The following is a 10346-nucleotide window of genomic DNA, read 5'->3' on the forward strand; positions in this document are numbered from 1 at the left end:
TTTATGTATTTATTGTGGTTTCTGATTTCAATTTACAGTTCTCTCTGATTATTATTTTTTTTTGTATATCATCATCTTCTGTATCCATTCATCTGCCTATTACTTTATCATATAAAACGAGCAGAAAATAATAAAATGTTAATCCTAGTTCACCAAGAAACGTCTTAACATTCTTGTTTTGTGAGTTCTGCTTACCACCAGATATGCACTTGAAATGGACAAATTGCAGTTTCAAATTAGTAATTGTAACAGTAGGCAATGGCACAAACATTAAAACACTGATGCATCAGAATCTGAGTAAAACGGTTACATTTCGTTGCAAAAGCAGTGGGACCTGCAATCATTTTGCATGAAATCTTAAAATATAAAATAAATAATATTACGATACTGTAAGCAAGTAAAATATTCGTTGTTTTACATTAAAGTCAGAAAACCATGCGGCTGGTGGACAATTATTTTAGGTGGGGCGATTGTAAGGTGAATAACCACACGGGCGACATGTTTGAGAAATGACCCCTTAAATGATGACTTCTGGTGATGTTAAGATAAGAAGACTGATCCAACTACCTCTCATAATCTTCAGTGCGGTTAGCTATGAATCCTTCCAAAACTTCCAAATACCTTGTCCTGGACGTTTCCTAACACGTAAACTGCAGCAGTACAGTAGGCCTCACACAAAACTGCAGAACACCGAGGCTCTTGGAAACACTCAAATGATTTATTCCCATTTAAAAATCAGGAGACTAATACGAACATTATATGCAGACACAGACGTGGGTCACAACCACGAAATATTAAACACAACCATTACAACGGCAAAAAATCTAGTTTCCCGATGGATGCTGTCAAACTCAACTATAATATGTGTGTTGTGTGTAGTATCTGTCCCCGGCTGTTTGAAGAGCAAGCATGGGAAACAAAGACAGCGTTTACCTGTTTCATCCAGCAGTCAAACACACAGCTTACAATCACAGCTCCCTGTAATTGACCATAATTAACTAGTTTAGCTTCTCACCATCATTTGCTGTGCCCACTAATGTTACGATCGTAACTGAAAGGCTGCTGTCAAACGTAAACTTCAGCCACGTGATCATCAGATTTGACGACGCTGAATGGTAAATTATGTTCGGAGGCATCAGGTTTTACAGATAGGCAACAGTCAGCTGCTAGTGGCTGCTGCCGAACTGGTTGAGGGGCTCTCTCTCTTAGCGCCAGACGAGAGAGGGTAATGATACACGGGCAAGGCCAGGCAGGAACATGTGACTTTATCAGTAACTTTAGACAGTCGTCAACACAATTTTAAACAAGATTTTATTGTAGATATACATTGACTGATACCATTTATTAAGTATGGTTACTTGTTCATTACAAATAAATAAAATATATATATATAATATTTTTAATAATTTTTATTTCTAATGTGGGAAGAGGTGGGGCGTCACCCCCTAGCGCCCTATGGCCGGCCCCACTGCAGGAAACCCATATACGTAACCAAGAAATCCTACAACCATATACAGTACATCTTATGCATATGGTGGACCATGCATTTAAAAACTGTAGTGCTGCATCCTATTTTGTTTTGTGATATTTGATTGCTATCAGATATTTGCCTTCGTCTGACGCATTTTTTGGCATGTTAACATTATTTTTAACAATCCATGCAGTGTTTTTAATCCACACAAAAGAACAAGTGGTATTAGTAGTTTTCTAACCTATTACTGCCTGCCGTCTCCCCCTCCTCCCAGCTGCCTGCTTGCAGATTGGAGCTGGTGAAACTACGTAGCGGCGGTGAAGGATACTGGTGTCTGACAAGTGCTTTACACAACAGAGGGGAAGAACTCTCAAAGCTTACATGTACCGCTCCGAGTGGCCTACTACCACCTGGGAGAGTTCCACGAAGCCCTGTACTTACCTGAAGGAGATCGCTACGAAGCAGGAGCCGTCAGGGCTCAGAGCGCCTCATGTGCTTTTATTCTTACATGGCATAAGACCACAGATCGTTGGATCTGGATTCATTTTGCAGCCACCTTTCCTTTTTTTACTCCAACTGAATTTATAGGGGCTTTTCTCTTTCCTGTAGTGGTTGTTATAGGTTTTTAGTGCATGTAAATGGTCCTGCAGAGGCTAAATCCTGTGTTCCTGCAGAGGGAGTTTCTCTCTCCACTAAACCCGTCTTTTGTATTTTTAAGGAATGAAGACAAAGTTTTGTTCGTTACCCTAGTGGTAGTAAATAATAGTAATCCAATGCATTCCAGTTATTATATAATGTTAACCAATAATTTAATGACATTTGGTCTTCCTGTTCCTTAAAGCGACAGATGATTGATATGTTTCTTGTTTTCTGTACGTCTTATCAAATCAAATCATTTGTATTAAAAGGTCCCCTATTGATACTGTTTTTCATCAATATATTATAGGATCCTCAGTACTACAAACACAATTCTCTGATTGGCTCCAAACCCAAACAGAGTCATTGCAGCATTACCTCATAATCCCCCTCTGTTTCCAGCCCGAGTTTCCAAAGTGCTGATCTCTGTCTGTTACTTTAGATGAAAAATAAGGAGCCCCTTCCCCACGCCCCTCTGAGAGAGATTTTGGTTAGAAAGAACTCAATGGTGCTCTAGAGGGATCGAGTGATATAGGGGGGGGGGAGGGGGGTTACCTTTGGTTGTGATTGGCTAATGGGTACATCAAGACCAAAACATCGTTATGACATCATAAAGTGTCAAAATCTGATCAGCTATTTTCAGACAGGTTTTTATAGAAAGTTGATCCAAAAGAGGAGAATCTTTCGTTCCTGAAACTTTCAGAGTCTCTTCCCACAGAGGGGACACATGTTGATGTAGAAGAGACATGAAGCAAGATGGGGACACATGCTTGATGTAGAAACGAGAATGAAAGAAGAGGGGACAACATGTTGATGTAAGGAGACATGAAGAAGAGCGGGACACATGGTTTGATGGTAGGAAGAGACATGAGAAAAGGGGACACATTTGATGGAGGAGTAACATGAAGAAGAGGGGACACATGTTGATGTAGAGAGAGACATGAAGAAGAGAGACCACCATGTCTGATGTAAGAAGAGATGAAGAAGAGGCGCGCCATGTTTGAGTAGAACGAGACTGGAGAGCAGGGGACCACATGGTTGATGAAGAAGAGACATGTGAGAAGAAGGGGACTCACACAGTTGATGTAGAAAGAGACATGGAGATAGTAGGGGACACATGTTGATGTAAAGAGAGAATGAAGAAAGGGACAATGTTGGTAGAAGAGACATGAAGGAAGAGGGGACCATGTTGATGTAAGAGAGACATGGAGAAAAGGGGACACATGTTGATGTAGAAGAGACATGAAGAAAGGGGACATCATGTTGATGTAGAAGAACATGAGAGAGGTGGACCCAATGTTGTGTAGAAGAGACATTAAGAAGAGGGGACACATGTTTGATTAGGAAGAGACATGGAGAAGGGGACACCATGTTGATGTCAGAAGAACCATGAAGAAGCAGGGGAAACAACAATGTTGATGTAGAAGAGACATGAAGAAGAGGGGACCATAGTTGATGTAGAAGAGACATGAAGAAGAGTGGACACTGTTGATGTAGAAGAGACACCGAAGAAGAGGGGACAACATGTTGGATGTTAGAAAGACATGAATGAAGAAGGGGACACATGTTGATGTAGAGGAGACATATAGAAAGAAGGGAAGAGGGACACATGTTGATGTAGTAAGAGACATGAACGAAGAGGGGACTACCATGTTGATGTAGAGGAGACAGTGATAGAAGAGGGGACGACATATTGATGTAGAAGAGTAACTTGAAGAAGAGGGGACACAATGTTGATGTAGAGGAGCATGAAGAGAGGGGACACATGTTGATGTAGAAGTAGACATGAAGAAGAGGGGACACATGTTGATGTAGAGGAATGAAGAAGAGGGGACCATGTTGGATGTAGAAAAGATGAGAAGAGGGGGACACATGTTGATGTAAGGAACATGAAGAGGGGGACAATGTTGTGATGTAAGAGATCATTTAGAAGAGGAAGACACAATGTTGATTGTAGAAGAGACCATGGAGAAGTGGGGACACCACTGTTTTGATTGTAAAGAAATGAAGAAGAGGGCACTGTTGATGTAGAGGCAGACATGAAGAAGAGGGGACAAAATGTTGATGTAAAGAGACATGCAGAAGAGGGGACACATGTTGATGTAGAAGAGAGAGGATCACATGTTGATGTATGAAGAGACATGAAGAAAGGGACACATGTTGCTGTAGAAGAGACATTTAGAAGAGGAGACAAACACATGTTTGATGTATAACACAGACATGGAGAAGTGGGGGACACATGTTGATGTAGAAGAGACATGAAGAAGAGGGGAACACTGTTGATGTAGAGGAGACATGAAGAAGAGGGGACACATTGTTGATGTAGAAGGAACCATGCAGAAGAGGGGACACATGTTGATTAGAAGAAGAGAGGACCACATGTTGATGGTAGAAGAGACATGAAGCAGAGGGGACACATGTTGATGTAGAAGAAGAGGGGATCACATGTTAGATTAGAAGAGACATGGAGATAGAAGGGGACACGATGTTGATGTAGAAGAGACATGAAAAAGAGGGGACCATGTTGATGTAGACCAGCAGACAGGAAGAAGAGGGGACACATGTTATGTAGACAGAGACATGGAGAAGTGGATTTGCATGATAGGTGACCTTTAAGTAAAACAGATGAGTTACTTTGTCCTCTATGCATTAAAAACCACAAAAGATAACATTTAAAATGGTTGTTTCATTTGGAAAGAAAAACAATGTTTAGTCCGTAGTCGCTGAAATAAATTTGCCACCATGGATTTTCTCTGCAGCCACACTGAGTTTAATGGTAAGATTTACGAGCAATTGATGCAGCCGTTTCCTGTGTGAGTTCAGGAAAAAATCAGCGTTTCCTCGCTTTGTTTCCAGACACCAATGCCATGCCGCTACATCCAGCTGACAGAGATGAAGATCCGCCAGGAATGCCCAAGAGGAAAAGAAGAGCGCTGGCTTGAGACAAGAACAAAACACCTTCACCCATGTACCTTCACACCTGCAGTGTTCTCGGTGTGAAAACATGGTTCGTTTGCTTTTTCCTTGCACAGCATCTGGTTGCATTTTGTGATATGATTTCATCGTTGTGTGCTTAAGAGTTTTCTTTCTTTCTTTTATCGTACATGATTCTACGTGGCCGACAGGTGCAACGCGTATATCCACTGCGCAAAACATTTAGATTGGAGAAACACCGCTAATAGCTTCCAGAACGATGCAGATATAAAAATCGAAATGTGCCAAAACACCATGAAGAAACAGTCTTCAGCAACTTGACAACACGATACAGCATTTAGAAAAAACATTCACCAACCTTGAGGAAACATGCGCAAGCGTTTACTAAAAGCTGCAGAAACCAAACCTGCAAGAAGCTCAAAACACAACAGAGGACCCTAAACATTGTTGACGCACACGCTGGAGACCAAGGGGACCCTAAAAAGTGACGTACACAGCCTGGGGACCAGGGGACACTAAGAATCGACGCACACAGCTGGGGGACCAGGGGGACACTAAAGAGTGACGCACACAGCTGGGAGACCAGGGGACACTAAAGAGTGACGCACACAGCTGGGAGACCAGGGGACACTAAAGAGTGACGCACACAGCTGGGACGGAGCACTTGGTGACGTTCAGGACTACAAAGTTGGACAACTGTCTCTGTTGTTGGAAACTAAAATGTTAACTTATTTTAACAATGTGATCACATGACTCCTTCTGATGTTACTGCAGTTCTTTTGTAAGCTAGCTAGCTAACGTAGCTAACCTAGTCATTTCAGATATACTGACCAACACTTACAGTTATGAGACAGAATAACTCCAACAGAGGCCGTTTCTCAATCGCGAGTACACATGCTGAAGAGCAACTATTTCAAGTATACTACGTTATAGAGTGGCGCAGAATGCTGGGCATTTAAACAGTCCTTCGGCGCCACTCGATGACGTAGTATACTTGAAATAGTTGCTCTGCAGCAGTTTTACTTGCGATTGAGAAACGGCCAGAGACAGTTGTTCAGCTTTATAATCCTGAATGTCACCAAGCTGTCCCAGCTGTGTGCGTCAGTTTTTAGTGTCCCCTGGTTTCCGGTGTGTTTTCAGCTTCTTGCAAAGTTTGGTATTTTTGCATATGCATTGTTTTTAAACCCGCAGCGAGTTTCTCCCGATGGAAGTGTTTTGGGCCGTTGTTGCGCGTTTCCACTTGTCGGCCACCGTAAGATTCTGTCTTCGAACCGCCAAATGTTCTCTAGTCTGAAGTATTTTTTAACAAACTGATGCACTGCCAGTCCAAACATTGCACATACAGGCCAACACTTGTGATAGAGGAAGGAGGAGTCCAGCAGGCGAGTGTAACTGCACGTTAGCCCGCGCACAAGATGTCCAAAAGAGGAACAACCACCTACACCACCAGGCTTTTATTTTGAAAGTTTTATACTCTTGATAACATCTGAAGTAAAGGTGCTGTCATTAAGTCTTAAGGTTTCTATCTCAAGACGTGTAGGCGAGGACATCAATGGGTGCTAAATGCAGTAAGAGACATATCACAAAATGTAAATAGGCTACTTTATATAAATCATGAAAATAATATAACAAGCTATTTAGTGTTTATTGATGCCAAAACAAAGCACTTCACTCACAGCATTTACTGTATCAACAATTACTGTGTGTTTACTGTAAAGGTGTGTGTGCGTGTGTGTGTAATAAATGTGTCTATTGATTGAAGTCGTTGTGATGCTGAAGTGGATTTATGTTCCTTTAAAGCAAAGAATAGATCCATGGAGAAATGTTGATGATGTTTAAAGGTCCCATGTCATGGCCATTTCTACTGATCATATTTCCATTGTTGAGGTCTACTAGAATAGATTTATATTGTGCAATTTTCCAAACTCAAATTGGTTTCTCATACAGCATCTCTGTATAGTGTATTCACTCTCTGTCCTAAACGGCTTGTTGGAGCTCCTGCCCCTCCCTGTGAGCCTAGTATGCTCTGATTGGTCGGGACGTTGCGAGGCTCGCTGCTCAGTGTGGCTTGATATTGAGGGAAAAAAAGGTTTATAAACGCTGTGAGAATGGGTCTGCGGAGAGCATTTATCCGCGATCCCAACTCGTCTATTACCAACCAGGGAGCTCTATGCAAGTTAATGGGACTCCCTGTTAGTTGAACCTTTACGCTAAAGGTCCCCCCACTGCGTTTGATAGTGACGCCAAGGGATCCTGGTGTGTGAGGAGCTCCGCGGATTGGTCCATTTTGGTTCAGCCGAAAGAAACAAATGGAAAAAGAGAAATGTCCAACGACGAGGCGTTCTGAAACATGGACAATTGTTTGATATCCAGGTAGTTCAGACACTCTCCAACTACAGGGATTATATTCTGGAAAATTATATTTACCTGCTGCAGCTGTTAGCTAATTCAAGCAAAGATGACCACTTGATTACCTGGATAGAACAGACGTTTCTTGCTGCAGTGGAAAATGCCCACCTAAACAGTAAAGTTGCAAGCTAGTAAATTAAACAAAGAGCAAAGGATGAAAAAAAGCATTTGATAAAGCCATTAATTGAACGAGGAAACACAGACTCTCGCAAAAAGAAACTGGATAGTTTACTATGATTTTACTCAAATCAGTGTTCCAGTGCAAATACAAGTCAGTCACTAACAGGATCATTCCCAACCCCAACGATGTCCATCAGCAACAGTCCATCAGCTTATTCGTGGTAACATCTCGGACACATTTAAGGAAACGTCGGACAAGAGCGGTGTTTCAACCAGCAGCACGATCATAAAGCACGATCACATTCTGCAGGCCTCAGAGCAAAGCATTCACGTTTTACACAAGACAGATCTCAGGTCACTTAACATTTGAAAATGAAATGAGAGAAACGGGCCTTAAGACCAGAGTCAGATGGTGATACTTTTTTCAAATAATTGATTAATAAACGTGTTTTATGACCCGACAGTCCATGGGAAGAGTGTAACCGGGCATTTTCTCCCAAAAAACATTAGTGAAATTAATAATCAACCTCGGTACGATACAAACGCCATAAAAATCAGAGACATTAAATAATCAATGTGCACCGACCAGTCTGCATGCATTTAGCTCAGTTTAAAAAAATGTGTTGATGTATATGTGATGCAAATAACATATATTTATAGTTATTGATTAAATTCTTATAATTAAAAACTTTAACAATTCACCAAAGCCCAATTTGTTGTCATCAAATTGCAGTATCTGAAAATCAAACATTCAGTTTACTATCAGAAAAGATGAAGCACATTTTACTTAATTGAGACGCTGGAGAATGTTGGGTGTTTAAAGTTTTAAATTAATTTCTTACAGTCACTTAAGCTGAGTTTTCATTATGTTTTTTTTCCAGGTTAAAGGTGGGGTAGGTAAGTTTGAGAAACCGGCTCGAGATACACTTGTTATATTCCATGGAATGCTCTTAACATCCCGATAACAATTAATATATTAAGTACTTTGACAAAAAATCCATAAAAAAATGTCATCTGTGGAAGCCGTAGTACTGTAAAAAGCACGACCAATCATCTGAGCCGGCCAGGCTAACAGGTAAACTTGGAGTGGGCCGTACCGCTGCTGCAGCCGTTCATTTGGCAACAAACTTATCTCGTGCTCAACACACACAAACACCACCACAGGCGTCTCGTCCCACCAGCGTGGCGCGCTGTGTTCGAGCCCCTCGGTCGGTTCGGCCAGCGCGTGTGTTGGAGGAGCGCGGGCGCTCTGTAAGGAAGTGACAGATTTTCATCGCGTTCGTAATTTCTCAAATTTAGCGAGCACGTCGCAGCCGGTTCTCCAACACATACCCTACACCCACCTTCTAAGACGTGTGGTAGGCTACTGAACGAGGGATTAGGCTAACATGTGAGATTTCTTTTGAGAACACCAAAAAAAAGTCAGAACTCTGAAAATAAAGAATAAAAAAATCAGGAGGACTCGAAGCTGAGGAATTCGAGATGAACAAAAAACAAAGGTAGAATTTAGAGCCTACAAGAAAATAAATGCTGAACTACCGGGCGAAATAAGTCAGAATCAGACATTTGAGAAAAAAAAGAACAGAATTGCTGACTTATTCTAGACAGAGAAAAAACGTTGGGTGCGGCCATATCCCCCCACGAAAATGTTTTCCTTCACTCTACTCTTCCAAACATTCGGACAAAAGGGATCATTTGTATTGTTAATGTAGATTCGCCCAGGCTGGATTCGTGCCTGCTTTGATTCTCAGACGTTGGATCGAAACTATGCTTGTGAAAGATGTTTAAAGGGCAACAACCTGAAAATCATTTTACAAAGGCGTGGAACAGACAACTAGCATACATATGTAGTCCAACGTGGCAATTGCCATACACAGTGTCAACAAATCAAAGGCAAAAACAATGCATCCCGTATAAAAGAATAACTTAAATAAAAACATCGCATATCAACTACACACACATGCACCCAGGGCCCTGCTTCACCTGTAACGCGCGTTAACTTGGCACAACTTCACATTCGCTCATTCTTTTCTTGATTGCACACAACATGTCATCCGAGGCCGACAATTTTAAACTACAGTTACAAACACAGACGTTCCCCTTTTTAAGTCTGGAGGCTGGGATATCAGCGCGTGTACACGACCGATAAAAAAAGAAGATCGAATATACGCCGACAAGCAACACACGCATGCGTTTTCCTGAGCAAAATGAAGAAGAAAGAATCAGCAGCGCTAATTCCTCCTGAACTTGGAGAAAAGACATACATTCATCGACGCTTTCCCGAAAGTAGCAGCTCCTCTTTAATGCACAATGCTTCAACTCCAAAGCCATTGACGTTTAATACAAAACGTAGTTAAAGCTTCTGTGAAGACTCGTCCTGCTATTAAACGGCCATCACAACAGGTTATTCCCAAACGAATCATTTACATTTTAAATTACTGCATTTTTTTAGCAAGCGCCACATTTGAGGGATTCGGTCAATCAAAAATGGGCAAACAACCAAAGTCGCAAAGGGTCAAATACATTCACAGGTTAGGTAGTTAGCTGGCCATAAGAAATGTGTTAACAGGAGGCAAGTGGTCTTCTCCTTTAAGCCCCACGGATTAAAGCTAGAACCTATGTTCATTTTGTCATTATTCATTCACGCACACCAGTAACGAAGGGACCATCATCCGTCTGTCATTTTTCCAACCAGTTTAAAGATTAAACGCACGGCTACTCCACACATCAACAACGCAGACGTTTTCGAGGCAGAGGCATTCCTTTTCTGTGATTT

At 41.6% G+C, this 10346-nt stretch overlaps 1 protein-coding gene across 1 annotated transcript in view; it reads left to right on the forward strand.

The window, feature by feature from the left end:
- Positions 1 to 10346, forward strand: part of LOC104965319 (insulin receptor-like) — a 24830-nt gene that overhangs the window by 3853 nt on the left and 10631 nt on the right. The window lies entirely within an intron of this gene.

This window comes from Notothenia coriiceps, unplaced genomic scaffold, assembly GCF_000735185.1.
Source record: "Notothenia coriiceps isolate Sejong01 unplaced genomic scaffold, NC01 NC01_scaffold00037244, whole genome shotgun sequence".
Taxonomy (NCBI): domain Eukaryota; kingdom Metazoa; phylum Chordata; class Actinopteri; order Perciformes; family Nototheniidae; genus Notothenia; species Notothenia coriiceps.